Below are 20,244 nucleotides of genomic sequence, written 5' to 3' on the forward strand. Positions count from 1 at the left end.
ATAATTGTAATAATTATTTTTTCTTAATTAATAAACAACTTATTAAATATATATATATATATATATATTTTTTTTTTTTTTTGCATATTTTCATCAATAATAGTTTATTTATGTTCGTTATCGTTTTCTGTAAATTAACTTGATTAAGTGTCTGTTTGACATAGAGCTTTTTTTTGAACCAAAGCTCTACTTAAATGTCAAAGCTCTTTTGTTAAAAAATAAAAATGTTTGGTAAAAGTTAGTAAGCACTTGTTAATTAAAAAAACAGTTTTTTTAAACTGTTTTAGAGAAATCTAAATTTTGTACTAGTCTAGAAAAGCTCTTTCTTTTTAACTTATATGAAAATTCGATGAGTATTTAATATAATTTTTTTAGTTTATATAGAAACTTAATGAGCATTTAATACAGTTTTTTTTTTATTTGCAACTAAATATTTATTAATTTTCTAGTAAAAGTTCTTTTTCAAAGTATCTATTATAGAAAATTCTACTTTCAGCAGTTCTACCAAACAGATCCTAAGAAAAATATAATATCTATTCAATATTTTTACAATTTTTATAATCAATTTGATAATTAATTGCTTAAGTAAGCTAATAGTAAAATTTGAACAAAAATTTTTATTTTTTAAATAAATTTTCATCAATTTTTAAAAATTTCTATCAATATTCAATATTTTCTAATATTTTTATAAAAAATTTTATATTTTAAACATTTCATATTTCCACCGTATCAAAATTTTGAAGCCTCCATGAAAATAGAAAAAACTAACTTCAGTATAGCTTGTTTTATTGAGAAACATAGTACAAAACACTGACCATTATTAATCTTCAGACTTATAAATACCTGCTTTTTACCAAAGTCACCTCCAACCCATATCCACTTCTAATTTCCAACCAAGACGCACGGACACACACAGCAAATTAAAACAATCCCAACCTGCCTCCCAGTGATTACCATGAATATCCCTCCTCAACTTTTAGTATCCTCATTCCTTTTCATTCTTCCATTGCTCTTCCTCTTCGTCTTCACCAAGAAAAAGAACAAGTCATCTCCCAATTCAACCAAACAACAGCTCCCAAAGTCATACCCATTGGTCGGTCATTACTTCTCCATCTCACCCAACCAGCACCGCCGTAACCAATACACCACCGAGGTTCTCCAGAACTCTCCGGCCGCCACCTTCGTCTTCCGCCTATTATTCGGCGCCAGCCGGATCACAACGGCCAACCCCTCCGTGGTCCAGCACATTCTCAAGACCAACTTCTCCATCTACCAAAAAGGCGATGCCTTTAGAATTCCCCTAACCGACTTCCTCGGCGAAGGCATCTTCAACGCCGACGGCGACAACTGGAAGTTTCAGAGACAGGTCGCCAGCCACGAATTCAACACGAAATCGCTCCGGAAATTCGACGAGACGGTTGTGGAAACCGAGTTCTCCCATCTTCTGCTTCCGATTCTCTCGGAAGCCGCGTCTGATAATTCCGTCCTTGATTTCCAAGATGTACTCCAGAGGTTCGCTTTCGACAACATTTGCAAGATCGCTTTCGGATTCGACCCCGCTTACTTATAACCATCTCTTCCGGATGCGAAATTCGCTCTGGCTTTTGATGATGCCGTTTTGATTAGCAGCCAAAGGAGTTTATCCTTCGTCCCATGGGTTTGGAAAATCAAGAAGATTTTTGGCATCAGATCGGAAAAGCAGCTTGCTCAACCGATTTCAGAAGTGCAAGATTTCGCCACCCACATTGTCCGAGAAAAGAAAAAGGAACTCGCCGATAAAAGCTCTGTCGATTCCGTCGATATGCTGTCTCGTGATGAGACCCTCCGTGTATTTGTGTGTGAAACCTCTGTTTTGGATGGTAAAAAACAGAGTCAAACAGAGTTGGGACCAAGGAGTAGAGAGAGAGAGAGAGAGAGAGAAAAAAAATGGCAAATTAGCTTTTTATTTCTTGCCTTTTTCCAACAGCAGACTACGACTTATATAATGTGCAACACAACAATATTGGCCATTCTTTCCTAAAATTCAGCACCCATATCCCACTACCTACTCAACAGCCTAACCCACTAATAACAACAAAAATAACAAAACATTACCCTGTCAACTTGCAAAAACATAGGAACTTCCGAAGACCAATTCTAAGGACCTTATCATCTCGGTTCTTGAGCTCTGGCCATTCCGACGAGAAATTCGTCACGGACATAATCATCAGCTTCATACTGGCAAGGAAGGACACAACCTCGGCGGCTCTCACGTGGTTTTTCTGGCTCGTGGCTGTCAATCCACATGTAGAGAAGCAAATTATGAAAGAAATCAACGACTAGTCAGAGACTTCAGTTTACAGCGAAGTGAAAGAAATGGTATAGACTTAGGCCGCATTGTGCGAGAGCATGCGATTCTATCCTCTGGTTCCTGCTGATTCTAAAGAGGCGGTGGGGGATGACGTATTGCCAGATGGAACAGTGGTTAAGAAGGGAGACAAGGTGATGTACCATTCATACGCAATGGGGAGGATGGAGAATATATGGGGAAGAGATTGGGCAGAGTACAGACCCGAATGGTGGCTGGAATGGAAGGAGGAGAGTAAGAAGTGGAACTTAGTGATAAGGGACTCCTACACTTACCCTGTGTTCCAAGCAGGGCCAAGGGTATGTTTGGGAAAATAAATGGCATTCTTGCAAATGAAAAGGGCTGTAGCTGGGGTTCTGCGCCGGTTCCGGGTGGTGTCGACGATGGCGGAAGGGACTGAGCCAGTGTTCATTTCTCACTTGACTTCCAAAATGAAAGGTGGGTTTCCGGTGAGGTTTGTGGAAAGGGGTGGAATAGAGTAATGCAAAGAAGAACAAGTTTGTGGCAAAGAAGGTTGAACGAAGAGTATCTTAGGCTGTTAAAGTTAATATTATGTTTTGTTTATTTGGGTAGGCATTAGAATTTAAGATACTTGTTTGAGGTTTTGTTTTAAGTAGGATACATGATATATGTTGTTGTTGTTGTCGTCGTTCCCTTTTTTTTTTTTTTTTTTTTTTTTTCTTTTTTGGTGGGTAAGACATGTATATTGTTATTTTGTTGTAACTTGTATGTGACTTTGATTTTGACTGTTCAAAAAAATATGAGTAAAGATCCAAGCGAACATGATCATTGTCTTCCTGCTCCGTTAATAATTCATAGCATTGTACCACTAGAGAGAGAGAGAGAGAGAGAGCCATTAAGAAAAAATAAAAAATACCACTGTCCAAGAAATCATGGGAAGAAGGTGGATCTAACTTATATTCTTTTACATATGTCCATTAATGTGGGTCGGTAAGATGTAGTAAATATGTAATATAATTTTAAAAATAATTTTTGATAATTAATTTTATTTAAATTAAATTAAATTAATTAATTATATTATTTTTTGTAAGCAAAGATTATATGCGAAAGTTGACCAACTTCTTGATCAATTGTTTTTAATCACCATCAAGCCCCCATATAGCTGAGAAAATTAAACAATTTAAATGTCTTTTTTAATGGGTGTGAATGTACCATTTTAAATTCTAAATTCAATTAGAAAACTTAAAAAAATATAATAATTGAATAATAAAAATTATGCAAAAAATAAATCTGACAAAAATCAGGTCATTTTAATAATTTATTGAGAACAAAACAATTAAAGATTTTTTAAATACATTATAATAAAAAAAATTTTAAATATATATTTAGTCAACTAAGTGAAATAACAATAATATTTTTAGAAAATAAATAAATATTATAACTAAAATTGAGATTAAAAAAAAAATATTATTCAATAGTTATATATTTGATTGATTGGGAGTTTAAAAATAGAATAGTTATCAAATTTAAAAATACAATGTTCGATTTTTCTTTTTCATCCATGGGATTTTGTTTTTTCCTTTGTTTTATTAGATTGAAGAGATAGCTGGGGGTTAAGTTTCAATTTATGAGAATGTGAAGCTGGTATTTTTTTGATTCATATTTCTTGCTCTCAAAAATTGGCTCAGAAAAGTCAAACCTGTCCAATGTAGAAAGAAAATTCTGATTTTGATATTTGTAGCGATTGCCAATATTCCACGATTTTTCCCAATACAGTGAAGCAAATGGGTTTGTAACAAAATATTTCTTGCTTCTCTTATAACACATGTTCTAAAATTTTTTTGTTCTTTAATTGAAAGTAGCTATTGTTTGTTTGCTTGTGTCAAGTTCTGACATCTGTTTTTTTTTTTTTTTAAAGAATATTTTTATTCCCTTTTAACGTGTGAATTTTTTAAGTATTTTGGTTTTGAGACAGCGTGGTTGAACACATTAATCTGTTCTTTTATTCCTAAGAAATTACATCTCTATTTCACAACTAATTATACATCATGATTTATTGAAAAAAAAAAAAAGAAGATATTTCATAACCCCTCGCTGCATTTTCTCATGTTATATAATATCATTATCCAATTCAAATTTTCCCACCAAGAGGCAAAACAAATTCGAAATGGCCACTAAAAGGGAGCAAACCACTTAATTATAATTAAGTACCACTTTACCACCCACCATGATTCCTCCACTCTTTCTAAGAGAAAACAATTTTCTTTTACTTTATTTTATCGTCATAATAATTTATAATCTAAAAGACCTAAAATGAAAATTCAATATCACATTAAACAAGGAACAACCCAACAAGAGGAATTTTATAAATTAGGTAGGATTTAGTATTTCACCAAAAGAAAAATATAAAATTTATCCAATCATAAAAGACAAAACAATGATCGCAATATTTAATTTTTTGTTACTCACATCTTATTTTAAATTTTGAATTATTGACAAAATAAACCGTAAGCTAGCAGTAAGCAACCAATTTGAAACTTTTTTTGGAACATTGCACAAATTAGAAGCTGGCTTCCTGGAAGCTGGTTCATACGAACGACCACGTCACGGGTGACAATGGTCAATGTTTAAGGAAGTGACTTTTTGGCTAGCTTTTGTGCGACTTTGCTCACGCTGAAATATATATATATATATATAAGAAAAAAATTTCTCCTTTTTTTTTTTTTTTCCTGAAAATATTTAAGTAAATTTCTCAAATGTTAATACAAACACCATATTTCCCTTAAATTTTTTTTTTTAAAAAAATGTGGTTCTGCTTAGCAAAACGTTTCTCGTCGTACATCCGTGCACATGAACATTTTGATCTGTTACTTGATTCACCTTATTAAATTGAAAACAAAGGACAATAAATTAGTCAATTATTTATAAATTACACATTTATTGATAATTTTGTGGTGATGATTTTAATTGCAAAAAATAAACATTATCTTCGAGGTTCTTATTGCAAAATTATCTACGCAAGATATATGAAAATAATAATAATAATAATAATAACTTTTCTGGACTTGGACAAGTTAAGTCTTCGTAATTTTATGGATGATGCAAATATATATTTATAGAGCTAACCAATAATTAATGCAAAAACTGAAATGAAATGTTCACCACTAGCCACCGAAAGGAAGCTTCTGTTTTTTTGGTGAATCACCAAAAAAAAGCTTCGTTATAACTTATTTTTATTTATAAACATAGTACAAAACGCAAACCATTAATCTTATGGATGATGCAGATATATATTTATAGAGCTAAGCAATAATTAATGCAAAGAACTTGACCAAGCCTCTCTCATATCCAATTATAATTTCCACCAAGACGTACACACAAAGAAATTAAGGCAATCCCCCCTATGCCAGTAATTTATTGCCATGCAAGTTACAAAATAAAAAAATAGAATAAAAATAAAAATAAAAAAAATAAATTTCTAACTTTGCGTATTCCTAGACTTGGACGAAAAAACATATATGTATATATTATATATATAAAACTAATATTTTATATATATATATATATATATGTATATATGTATGTATAAAGGTAATGTTTTTTTTTTTTTTTTTTTGGGATAAAATATATATAAAGGTAGTTAGCAATAACTAAAGGAAAAAGTAAAACATAAAATAAATCCCTTTATCCAAGTCTCTAGCTTTCCGTTTCTCTCTCTATGAGTTCAGGTTTTCCATAACCAGTCCACACCCTTGTGTTGATTACTCAAATTCCCGTTCTTTCCAAGTACATCCATGATGGAGGAACCCATCCAGAATGCTGCCCCTAGCAAAGTCATATAGTTAGAATTAGAGGTAGATGAAGATAATGCTCATCGCCTCTCGCAACTACGCATGGTTGGAAAGATATTATCGGAGAAAATAATCAAGAAGCATATCGTCCAATCAATTATTCGGCGTGTCTGGTTCACCGATGAAACGGTAAGAGTTGATCAACTACACCCAAATGTGTTCTGTTTTGTTTCAAGTCTGTTGAGGATAGAAATAGAATCTGGAGGAAGAGGCCGTGGTCAATTAATGGAGCACATTTAATCCTGAGAGAATGGAGGCCAGATTCTTCCTTCAAAGGGATTAACTTCCACCTCTCTACTTTCTGGGTCCAAATTCATGGACTCCCCTTACATTACATGACTAGAGAAAATGCCTTAAAGATTGAGGGTCTCTTCCCAATAGTACTCTAGTGCGAATACACATCACGAACAAATATCATTGGCGTGAAATACATGCGCCTTCAAGTAGAGGTGGACACTTCCCAGCCACTCTTAATGGGTTTCTTTCAAAAGACTGGGAAAGGTAGTTCGTGGATACAGTTTGCTTATGAACGTTTGGCTGATTTTTGCTATAACTATGGCAAACTAGAACACGGAAAAGGAACCTGCACTGACCACCATTATGACTCTCAATCATCAGGAACGAATAACTACGGGCCGTGGTTACGAGCTGAAACTGATGCCTATACGCTGAGTCATGAGGGGAAATATATGAGAAGGGTCAAGTTACCCAGAGGAGAAATGTTTGATACTTTTACCTCAGAAGTTAATCATGATGCCAGGAATGAAGCTGTCGACGTCTCTGCCGGAGACAATCCTCGATCTGAACCAGTAACAGAAGCAATGGTTGAGGATGAGCCGACTCGGACGATTCAGGAAGAGAATGTGTTGCACGAGGAGGCACTGCCAAATTTGAACACTTCCTAAAAGGAACCTATGCGAGGGAAACACGTAGACGGAACACGTGAACCTGCCAATGACTCCTTGTCAAATCTTCATAGCCGTTTGTCAGGAAGTTCTGAGGAAAATTTTGAATTTCAAAAAGAGGAGGAAGCACTCCCCCCACCCCCGGGTTTCAACTAATGGAAACGAAGAGTTTGGGCCTACCCCTGACATTTTGGGCCAAACTCTGAAGTCTAATTCAAGCAGCCGTGAATCCTATACGCCTTTTGGGCCTCAACCTTTAACCTTAATTGATAAACGACCTTCAGGGAAAGGGAAGAAACAAACCCAAATCCCCCATTCTAAGTTTCGTGAAGTCAAGAAAAGACCCACTACAGGGCCGAGCACTGCCCAAGATTTCAAAGAACTGCCGCCATCGACTTGTCTTCCCTCTGCCGCAAGTGAGGGAATTTGGTCCAATGCTTTCTTTAGAAAGACTATGATGATATATACCTTTACATGGTGAACTTTTTTGTTTCGCTCTTTAATATCCATTATACTTTTAAAAAAATTTTAAAAGATCTGGATGTTTTTTATTTTAGATCTAATATAAGAAAACCTTCTGTGACTCTTTCGATCCAGCTTCTGGGTTTTCATCCAAAACCAATGTTGAGATTAGAAAGAGGACCAAATCCAAGGACAACAAGTTCAAGTTCAATAAAAGCAATGCTCAGACCTTCAGGCTAATGCTCGATGATGCCCATCTTCAATCTCGCCTTTATTTCTACAAGTATTGGAATGCTTTTACCTTCTCGCTTGTGGTTATTTTTTCTTTATTGCTTCAGAAATACTTGAATGGTGGATCGGAAGAATCTGGGTCTTTAGCAAATGGCGATTTTGTTCCGATTCTACTAGGATTTGTGGGTGTTTTGAAGTTTTTTATGTTGCTCTCCAAGGTTTCTTTTGAAAAATCTGCATCAAGGAGGTCGGAGAAGCAATTGAATGTTCTCTTTGGGGCTTTGGCAGCCATAGCTGGGAATATGGTTTGCTTCCTAGTTAGTCCTTTGGTTCTGGATTTCAATTTTGGTCCACTTGATGGTTTTGGTAGATCTTCAATTGCTGTTTAAATGGCGAGCAACCTCCTTTGATTCTGGATTACTGTAGGGCCTTCGGTAATTACCGATGAAACCTATGGTAATCAATTTGTAGTTGCTGAAAAAATTACAGTAGGTTTCATTGGTAATTACCAAAATCCGTATGGTTATCACATTTTGCCAATTTTTTGGCCCCCACAAGTCCCCTAATGTGTGTTAAATGCAAAAACATTCAAAATATACATTCTGTAATGATCCTAAAGAGAAAAAACCCCAAAAGTTCTGAAAAAGTTCTCAAATTGGCACAAAAATTTTATTACCATAAGACCTTCGGTAATTACCGATAAAACCTATGGTAATCAATTTATACTTGCTGGAAAAATTACCGAAGGTTTCATCGGTAATTACCGAAGGCCTTACGGCAATAAAATTTTTTTGCCAATTTGAAATTTTTTCCAAAACTTTTGTGGTTTTTTCTCTTTAGGATCATTGAAGAATGTATATTTTGTATGTTTTTGCATTTAACACACATTAGAGGACTTGTGGGGGCCAAAAAATTGGTAAAATATGATTACCACAGGGTTTTCGATAATTACCGATGAAACCTTTGGTAATTTTTCCAGCAAGGATATATTGATTACCGTAGGTTTCATCGGTAATTACCAAAGGCCCTACAGTAATAAAATTTTCGTGCCAATTTGAAAACGTTTTCAGAACTTTTGGAATTTTTTCTCCTTAGGATCATTGAAGAATGTATATTTTGCATGTTGTTGCATTTAACACACATTAGGGGACTTGTGGGGGGCCAAAAAAGTTGTCGAATGTGATTACCATAGGGGTTTTGGTAATTATCAATGATTTCTACGGTAATTTTTCCAGCAAGTATAAATCGATTATCGTAGGTTTCATCGGTAATTACCGAAAGTCCTATGGTAATCAAATTTTTATGCCAATTTGAGAACTTTTTTAGAATTTTTGAGATTTTTTCTCCTTAGGATCATTGAAGAATGTATATTTTGCATGTTTTTGCATTTAACACACATTAGGGGACTTGTGGGGGCCAAAAAAGTTGTCGAATGTGATTACCATAGGGGTTTTGGTAATTATTGATGATTTCTATGATAATTTTTCTAGCAAGTATAAATTGATTACCGTAGGTTTCATCGGTAATTACTGAAGGCCCTACGGTAATCAAATTTTTATGCCAATTTGAGAACTTTTTCAGAACTTTTGGGGTTTTTTCTCCTTAGGATTATTGAAGAATGTATATTTTGCATGTTATTGCATTTAACACACATTAAGGGACTTGTGGGGGCCAAAAAAGTTGTCGAATGTGATTACCATAGGGGTTTCGATAATTACCGATGATTGCTATGGTAATTTTTCCAGCAAGTATAAATTGATTACCGTAAGTTTCATCGGTAATTATCGAAGGCCCTATGGTAATCAATTTTTTGTGCCAATTTGACAACTTTTTCAGAACTTTTGGATTTTTTCTCTTTAGGATCATTGAAGAATGTATATTTTACATGTTTTTGCATTTAACACATATTAGGGAAATTGTGAGGGCCAAAAAATTGAAAAAATATGATTACCAAAAGGGTTTCGGTAATTACCAATGAAACCTACGGTAACCAAATATTTTTGCCAATTTGAGAACTTTTTTCTGAACTTTTGGAGTTTTCTCTGTTTAGGGTCATTGATATTTTATCAACACAATACAACAGATGACTTTTCCAACAAAACAACACATAAAACCAACGTCTATTATGCCAAAACACATGTTACGCGATTGAGCTACTAATTGTATTCCTTACTACATTGCTTAACACACGCATACCACATAACATGCCCTCATTGTCTTAATATAGCATAGAGCGATTTATGGTCCTTTAGTTGAATGGTGCTGTTGGTTGTCAGTGCTATCAAGAGGTATGGCGGCTGAGCATGATCGGCTGTTGTGACCAATCTATTTGCACCTCCCGCATCTATATTGATGATGCTCCTCTCCTTGAGATTAAATCCTCTTCTTTCTTGGTCTTCCTGACTGTTTGCCAATCTTAGTTGGAAGTACAAGCTGGTTTATGACATCGTCTAGAGCATGCCACTGACATTTATCTCCAAATGGATATATGGTTTTCGAATATATGTCACGAAGTGAGTCAACTGAGTAATGCGCTGAGCAAAGGATATATGGAGAAATATGTTGATGCTTACATGTTGCAATTGCATGGATACAAGGAAAGCCAGGTTTCTCTATACGGCATGTGCATTATCTGTCAAATTTAAATGAATAATATACTTCAGTGACTACCAAATAAGGGTGCTTATGAAATGAATGATGCAATCTAGAGAAAATCAACTCTAATAAATTGAAAAGTGTGCAAAGACTTTTAGACAGAAATTTTACCAGCCTAATCAAGTACACTCCTCATTCCCAAAACTATGATAAAGAAAGGTTGTAAACATGTCTCCAAAGAAAAAAAGGTTGTATCCATGTTCCCAAACAAAAATTTATAGTATATAGTTAGACAACATAAAAGAAAAGCTCTTTAGGTAAACAAATCAAACACTGATAACATACAAAACTACATGTTAATAATTTAGAGAATGTCATATAAAAAAATAAAGCAAAAGTTCATCAAGTTATTTTCTCTCATGGACATAATAAAATCCATTTCCTCCAAATCATAGTTAACATAAGAGAGCTGCATTAAGAGGATAAAATGCTTTAAATTATTTTTTTTTTGAAAAAAAAAAGTAAACAACCAAGATATAGTACTATATTTATACTTTAAATATATGAAACAATTTACATAATATATTAAACAATATGTGAACAAAACTATGATGCACATTATATGTGAGTCTACATAAATATGAATTTTGGGGACAAAGATATTGCACACGTGATATACATTATAAGCTAATTCACTTAGAATTTTGCTTTAGCTAGTTGATGGAGAATATGTCAATGTCGCCATTCATATGACCTTGTAATGCAAATAAACAAAATAAAACTTCAAGTTAAATAGAAGATACAATTAAAAAACCAAACAAAACATAGAATTCTTCCAAAACTTCAATTTCTATTCTCTACAATTTAGTCTTCAGTCTCCATACTTCTAGCATACAAAAAAACACAACATATAATTCTTCCAGCATACAAAATCCACATTCCTCAGCATAAAAAATTCACATTCTTCCATACTTCATCAAAAATAAAGACAAAATTAGGGAGAAAAATTTAGGCTATGTACTTTTGAAAATTTATGCCACAGCCCAAATTTAGTCAATCCTTCAATTAACTGGTTCTTCCTTTCTTCATATGAGAGCTTCTTTAAGTTGAACCTGTCAAACAAAGAAAGAGAGCAACTATCGTCAGATTCTTTGTTTATAAAAGGAAAAACAGACAAAGAAAGTCATCCATGTAACTAAGTAACTATCGTAAGGAATGGCTAATGCGGCTATGTATCGGAATTATTATTATCATATAGCAAATACACCTTCCTTTTCCAAATTTGTTTTAGGTATATTATCACCAAGAAATATAACTACTATCAGAATTCTTCTGGTGAATTACCTGCTCTATGTAGAATTTAAATAATCCACTCACAAGAGTTTCCTGCAGTTGATAAAAGACCTTCAATATTCTTCAACTGAGGTGCAAGCATTTTGCAGAATTTGTTAGGAGTCAAATTTCAAATGTACAAAACTAGTATCTCAACCTAACCACAAAAATATTAAATGTTTTGTACAAAACATATGAATATTAATTTGAACAACAAATGGAATCTAATGTCTAACTCTTATCCAATACCACAAGGCAAAGAATATTAACTCCAAAATATATAATCTTTTTGATGATTATTGGAGAAATTTCCAATTGGATCATCAAAATTTGCAAGTGGGATAGTTTAAGTGGGCTTAACGTAGAAAAATGAAATAGACCTTAAAATTTTCTAATATGTGATCATCATATTTTGCCATCGATATGTATTTGCAACAACCCAAGAACTAAAATTATGATTTAATATATACTTTTTTTATATACCTTTTTTCTTGAAAGAATCATGACTAAAAAGTATGTAAATGTGAATAAAATAGAAATATATTTCAAATATTTACATTTTTAATTGATAATAAAGTTGTGTAAAGTTCATTGAAATATACATTTGGTTTAATATTATACCTCCTTTTTTGAGCCACCAATCTCCACAGTAACTTAATTTGCCATGGCAAGATGAAAAATGCAATCCTAAGATAAACCAAGCCCATGAGTTATCTTTTGAAAAAACATTATAACCCATTGTTACAGATGCATGTAATATATATACATATATAGTCTGTGTCAGGACCCGCCCAGAATTCCTCCTCCGGAACCCTAGACAGCCCTGATCCCAGGGAAATACCACCGAACCTTCCAACGGAAAATCCGGCAGCACCTCCCCTAAGGGATTTACTTACCACAAATTTACCTGCACTGAAAACACACTTCAAAAATATCCCCTTATTCCTCCCACAAACTACAAACTGGTTCCACAAATTTCAGCACTTCAAAACAAAAATACAGTAATCCAGTGCAAGATAAATACAACAAGAGTGAAAGAAATAGTACAACTGCAATAAAGAAGAACAGGGTACAGTACGAACTAAAACAGCGAGGAAGATCAAGTCCGCTCCGAGTGAACACCGACAACCTGGTACCTAGAGGAACGGAATTTAAGAGTGTGAGATGCTAATCATCTCAGTGAGCGACCCTACTACTATACCATATAATATCACAGTAATAAGTATAAATAATAATTATTTGGAAATAATAATTTCTCTCAAAACCCTTACAATTCTCTCAGTTGGAAAGGTTCCCCTTTTAAAACATTTTCACAAAACCCTTTATTCATATTTCCCGAAAACCAAGACATCAATTAAATACCAGAAGCGGTAACAATTATATTTTTCATTAACATTTTATTTTTAAAACACAGTTCTGAAAATCATTTGATGCACCCACTATATACCAGTGGCGCCAACAGTACCCAGCGTCCCAAGGTACCGCCAGACAGGAGGTTATAGAAAGAAACCGGCATACGGTCGCGTGGCGTCCCACTGCGCCGCTGCTAACCTGGTGTCCCGGCCAATGGGGGGTGGCCTACCCTCTCCGATGGCATCCACAGGACACCCTCATAATATCAACCGCGCGCTACTCACACCCACCTGCGCGCTAATCACAACCGTGTGCACAATATCCATATCACATATACCATATCACATAATCAGAACACCAGTACGTGCACGGTGCATCTAAAAATTATAAAATCCATAAATTTAAATCATAAAACAATTTTCACATTTTTCATAAGCATAGCGGGCATAATCCATCCGCTTGAACCGGGAAATTCTCCACAATTTCCTTATAATCTATACCATAAATTCCATGATTTTCAAATCCACCAACTCCCAAATCCATCAATTCAAATATCCACATTTTTTTTTTCAAGCATAAATAATTTCTCGAAATATCATAATCAAATCCCATAATATTTTATGGGCATATTTCATAAAAATTGAAATCACCAACATAACCAAATATTTTCCTTGAAATATTTGAAAATCAAATCGTGCCCAATTTACCATTAAAACCACACCAATTTCAAAATCCTCAAAACCATAAAATAATTCCACACGGCATAAATTTGTAGAATTCACATTTTCTTAAATCCAATAAATTCATAAATAATTCTACAATAAATCCAATAAATATTTGGCACATAGAAATTAAATTCCAAATATTTAATTCACACATAATATATTCATCAATTAAATTTCCCAAAATTAATTTGAAGGTGGGTCACTCACCTGGAGCACGCAATTAACCCATGATCCACTACGGGATCAATTCTACGACTCACCGGTGCTCCTAGAACAAAATTCACAGACAGTCAAATAAATTAATATTTTATTCGGGTAAATAATACCCGGTACCCGGGGGGTCAAAACACAAACGATATCTAGAATTTACGAGTTATATACCGAATCGAAGCTCGAGTGATGCTAATCACAGATCCGGTCTTAATTTTCGATGATCGTACCCGACGGGGTTTGAATTTCGTCGGGAAGCTTTTCGGGTTTCGGCTCCGCAATTCTCCCAAACCGTCGCGAATTGGTGGAAACGGAAGTCGGATTTGGGTTCAGGAGGTCGAACACTGCGGACTGGAGCTGGCTGAAATTTTCGGGTACTCGCCGGAACAGTAATTTCCGGCGGGCCGCCACGTCACCGACAACCGTCGCCGGAACAGTAATTTCCGACGGTGGCCGTTTGCTGTGAAATTTTGCAGATTTGTAGATCGTGAGGAGAGCAATCCAACGGGACCGACGGTGAGCAAAACGGAGGTCGGACGGCGGAGAAATCACCGTTTGAAGCTTTTCGACCCCTCGCCGGAAAACGCTCCGATCCCGGCGCGTCGGTGGTCCGATGGCCGTGATTTTTGGTGGGTAGGCCGGACTTGAGGAGAGGATGATGGGTGTATGGCGCGTGTACTGTATATCGGCCGGAATAGTGCCGATTCGCGGTGGCCGGCGGTGGAGGGGAAAAATCGCCGCCAAACTTCGGACGTCCGATCCGGGCGCGTCCGGCGGCCGTTCGCCGTGAAATTTGGAGGTTTTGCCGGAAATGAGGTGGGTAATCTGGCTGGCCGGCGCGTGTACAGTAACTAGGCCGGAAAACGTGAAAATGGCCGGCGGCCGGTGACTCTCTCTCTCTCTCTCCTCTCTCTTTCTCTCTCCTCTCTCTCTTTCTCTCTCTTCTCTCTCTTCCCCGAGTGTTTTAACAAATAAAAACCCTGCATGACACTGTTCATGCCACGTGGACCAATCAGAAGCTGACACGTGGCATTTCACTGTTCACCGACCCAAAAACATTAAAATAATACGGTATCCGGTAAACTTCAAACGTCCATAACTTTTTAACCGGATGTCCGTTTTGAGCGTGCCGCTAGTCTGTGAACTCGTATCGACGAGCACTTCACAACCATGCATGAGTCAAAGCTCAATTCCCCATAAACAAAAAGTCAACTCCGGCACCCCTTGGACAGTTTGGACCGCAACTTGTTTCGTCCATAACTTTCAAACCGTAGCTCCGTTTTCGACGTGCTACCAGTCTACGAACTCGTGGCATCGTGCACTTCGCCATGGTACCCTAGTCAACTCAAAATTCTCACCGAGTCAAAAAGTCAACTTTTAACCCCCTTCGATCAATGGTCAATGGTCAACCTCGGTCAACGTGCACGGATTCCGGTGCGATTTGGGACGGGGTGTTACAGTCTGTGCATGAAAGAAATAAAAAATAGGGGCATAAATTTACTTTTTTACCAATTAAAATACAAGATGAAAGAATAGGTTTATATATCACCTTTAGGCAATCCTATCCATAATTGTTATTGCAATTATTTCATAATATATATGAGACCATTGTATTGTACTAATACATTTCTTCAATGCATCTATGTTAATATTTTTTCTAACGGACTACTAAGATAGCATAAGCAAAATATAAAAGCACATCATCACCAATAGGACTACTAATAACATGTATAGAACATTGCATAGTTGTTATATAGCATGATTAAGTGGATAAACTAAATATACATCCAGCTTAAGATTTAAGCTATAACATACCCCCAGCTAGTAAGATTTAGTACATGTAAACTGTTTTTACTACTAAGATCCTTAGCATATCATGAAATTTCTTTCTGTATGCATATGCTAAAAGTCATGCTGGTGGTCCATGAGGATCTTCTACAACATTTTTCCTTGAAGTCACTCACTCCATAGTTCAGTTTGCCACTTTCAGTAGGTACACTAGTTATCATTATGATCCTTCCGGTAGGTAAGAACATCAAATGGAAGAAAAGTATATCAGAATTAGAATAGATATATCTTGAATTTCAACTAGAAATGTAAAATGATAAATGTTTCTTGCACTTTACTTCATTTAATATGATATATAAGCTGTTCTAACTTCTAACAAAAAAAAGAAAATTGTGATTAAAAAAACAAAACAGCTAGAAAAAGGGAAAGAAAAAATACAAAAAACAAAGGTAAGAATTATTGCTCAAGCCTTGTAATATAATGTTTTCAGCAATCCCAAGATCCTTGAAAGGGTACTCAAGAGAGACGTTGACAACCCTACAGCAAATAAACAAGAACACTATGGTAAACCTCATGCAGGGAATAAGTTTATATTAAAAGGCTTGGAAGGTTGTGTTTGAAGAAAAAAGTAACAAGGACTTGAGATTTGTAATTATATCATGTATCCTGTAATAAATATTATGCAGTACTGCCTCTTACTTTAATATTGAAATTAAATTAAAAAAGCTCAAAGCAAAACAAGCATGCTATCTTATTGCTAGAGTAAGTCGTATTCGAGATGGTAACCAAACAAAATTGTCCCAAGACAAGCAACACCAACATAAATTGTTTGTTTAGTTTTCAATAACTATCAGAGGCAGTTCACGACTTCAAACACATGCAAGTTTTTCTTGTTAAATTCTTCTCAAATAGATAGGGAGCAAGAATATTTATGGTCATTTACATTCATTATCATTTTTTTTTTTGGGTACTCCATTGGTTGTAAATTTAGTTTCCATGTATAGAAGAAAACGACCAAAGATTGTTTTAATTCTTGTATTACAATAATAGAGAATTTATATTTAACTTTAAATTATTGTTTGAGAGACTAAATCCTCTCAGGGCTAGGATATTTTAGGTTCATTAAGTTTGCATAATATTTGAAGCTGGGCATCTTTCCTCAAGGTAACATCCAGCAACATATTAGGACCCATTGATGGTAATGTTTTTATACTTTTCTTTGTTGTATGAACTATAAGATGAACATGCCAAACATTTATGGAAAATAAACAAACCTCAAGCCCGAGTTTTTATCATTATAAATTCTGAAAACAAACTAGCAAGCATTTTGTCTAGAAAGTTGTGTAAAACTTAATATAAATCATTATCAGCATTGTAACTTTTTATTTATTATTAATTTAAGGTATATAATCACAACATGGTCCACATTAACATTTTGCTGTCTTCCATGATCTAGTTAAGAAACTTTTAGAGCCATAGAAATTATGGGTCAAGGACAAAGAAATGTCCTTTTAACTTTCCATTTCCAATTTAGAAACCTTCAAATGGTTGAAACCAGTCTATTCAAATAATCCATAAGAAATGCAAATAAAAGATATATTGCCTAGAGATAAACATCCAAACTCTAAGCACTTTAATTTACAACACAAGAATGATCAATAATTCACTCCATTAGAATTTTTTTTTTTAGTAGTCTAATAAGAAATCTTAAGGAAAATGTTTTCCTTGTATGAATAACACACTAAAATGTTTATTACATTATTTCAATGAGGAATCATTTTCCAGAAATTGATTTTGAAAATTCTTTAGTATTTGGTGCATGGAAAATATAAGAAGGAACAAAAATTTAAAAAATCTAGGATAATGAAACTTGGATTTCTTTTTTTTTCTTTTTTTTTTTTTTTTGGGACAAGTTTGAATTAAAAATACTTCTCTCAACATGTCTCAAATAGCTTCCAAAAAAAAAAAAAGTCATTACAATTTACAAAGTCATATTCCTTTATAAAGTATTTTCCTTAGGAATTATCGGCCTACCAAATAAGGAAGTGAATAATTCAAGCAAAAACCAGATACTACTATTATCTTTTGTCTAATTGTGACAAACTATGAATGAAGGAGTAATTTAGAAGTTCCAAAACGTTGAATCTTGATGTGAAATTAATTATTTTTAGAAAAATAAAATAAAATTAAGAATATAAGTTATATAAACATATTTCACAGCAACTTACCTCTGGAGTTTGATGGTTTGGTTTTGCTAATCCTTTAGCATCCATGCACTCAGCCTAATATTTTGAAACAGCCAAATTTGACTTGTCCAGCGACAAAGCATACATCACCTGCAAATTCCTAAATAGGCTTTCAGTTCCACGCTTTAATCCTTTGCACTTTCATCTTAGATTTGATAAGGAAGAAACCATCTAAACCATGATTATTGACTTCCATCCCTCCTCATGAAGAACTCTTTAGTCATCCCAAGCCGTTTTTCCATTCTTTCTCACTTTTTCTTCCTTTCCTTCTTCGTCATGCTTCGTTTAGGGCTTGATTTTTCCTTTTTGATATTTGAAAAGGGTAATTTGGAAATATATGAAAATGAAAGGTAAAACAAAAAAAATTCAATCAAGGTAGGTAGATTTCATTAACACGTTTCAAATAAGGGTATTAAGCCAAATTCCCCTTTTAATAAATTGCCTACTGCTAGCCGTTCCAATCCTGTGCCTGAAATCAGGTTTGTCTAGACTCAAACTGAAAGATCTAGCTCGAGGGTCAAAAAGCCTGGAAATTTTTCGTAGGAGGTTGGAAAATGAAGAAGGAACTACTCTTCTGTTCAGTCCAATGGCCAAGGAGGTGGGCCTCATCAAGCCCCCCTCATCGTCATGAATATTATCTCCTAGAATTGCCGTGGATTTGGAAGAGTCACGGCAGTGCGAGGTCTAAAAAGCCTCGTTTGAAAATCTTCCCCGGAGGGTTTGTTTCTCATTGAAACAAAAGTTGACGATGCTAGGATGTCTACAATTATATGGAACTTACCTTTCGATAACTCAGTTGTAGTGGAAGCAGTTTAAAGTGCAAGGGGACTAGCTTTCTTATGGAAAAATAATTTAAATTGGAGTGTTTTTTACAAATCGAAATGGATCATAGGGGTTTCCTATCCTTTAAGCAATGGAACTATAGGTAATGGTTGGTTCTGCTATTGTCCTGCTGAGAGGTCGCTAAGGAAAGGATTTTGGTTAGAATTAATGGCAGCAATAAAGATAGGAAGTGACATTTGGGTTTGTATGGGTGATCTTAATGACGTCACGTGCCAAGAAGAGAAAGCATGGGGAAAGAAAGTCAGCAGTAAATCAAATTATTTTTTGAGAAATTTCTTCTCAGACATGGGTGCTTTTGATATGGGTTTTAGCGGGAATATGTTCACTTGGTGTAATCGAAGATGGGGAAAGGCCAACATTAGGGAATGTATTGACAGGGTATTAGCAAGTTTAGAGTGGCGGGTTATCTTCAACCAGGCAGGGGTTTTGCACCTTTCACCACCAGGTTCCGATCACCTTCCAATCCAGTTATCCTTAATCTAGGATCATCCTTTCGTTCATAGATCATTTCGGTTCCTGGAGGCTTGGATAAGAGACCCTCCTGTGAAAAAGTAGTGAAAGAAGCTTGGAGCAGCAGACCTTCAGATAGAAACAGGATTCCTTTATGTGCCAAAATTTCCTTTACATCCAGAGCCTTCATGAGATGGAACAAGGAAAACTTTGGTTTTTGCTATTCAAAAATTAAGGACCTTGAAGATAATCTCGCCTGTATTTATAGTCCTCCGCCTTTCGAAGAGAATATAAGATCACTGCAGAAAGTCCAAGCTGATCTAGATGAATGGAGGCTGCGAGTGGAGTTGGTGTGGCGACAAAAATCGAGAGAAGTTTGGCTTCAAGCAGGAGACAAAAGAAGGAAGAACATCATAGTAGCTTTAAAAGATGATGCAGGAAATTGGGTGGAGTCTCATGTGGAAATTGGGAACTATCTAACAGAGAAATTCACAGAATTATACAAAAAGGAGCTGGTGGACTTTTGTGATTGTCTAGATGCTTTTATAAATGGTGGTATAACGGATGAAGATAACGCCAGAATTGATGCCCCCCCTATAGCAGGAGAAATCTGGAGCATAGTTAAGAGTATGCATCCCATCAAAGCTCCCAGGCCTGATGAGATGCCTGCTCTTTTCTTCCAAAATTTCTGGAGTACGTTGGGACCTAATGTAATAGAGATGATCCAAAATACCTTTCGCTCCGCTTTATTCCTGCTCGATGTCAACAAAACCTTCATTGTGTTAGTCCCTAAAATCCAGTAAGTGTCTACCTTTAATCATCTTAGACCCATAAGTCTCTGTAATACAGTTTATAAGGTATTCTCTAAGCTTCTTGCTGATCGGATATGCCCTGTACTCGACAAAATTATATCTACTATGCAGACTGCTTTTATGCCTAGAAGAT

General features: G+C 35.2%; 1 pseudogene; it reads left to right on the top strand.

The window, feature by feature from the left end:
- The first annotated feature begins 776 nt into the window (after positions 1-776).
- LOC107425844 (cytochrome P450 94A1-like) lies at positions 777-2,988 on the top strand (annotated as a pseudogene).
- The last annotated feature ends 17,256 nt before the right edge of the window (positions 2,989-20,244 follow it).

Source organism: Ziziphus jujuba, chromosome 9 (genome assembly GCF_031755915.1).
Source record: "Ziziphus jujuba cultivar Dongzao chromosome 9, ASM3175591v1".
In the NCBI taxonomy this organism is placed as follows: Eukaryota; Viridiplantae; Streptophyta; class Magnoliopsida; order Rosales; family Rhamnaceae; genus Ziziphus; species Ziziphus jujuba.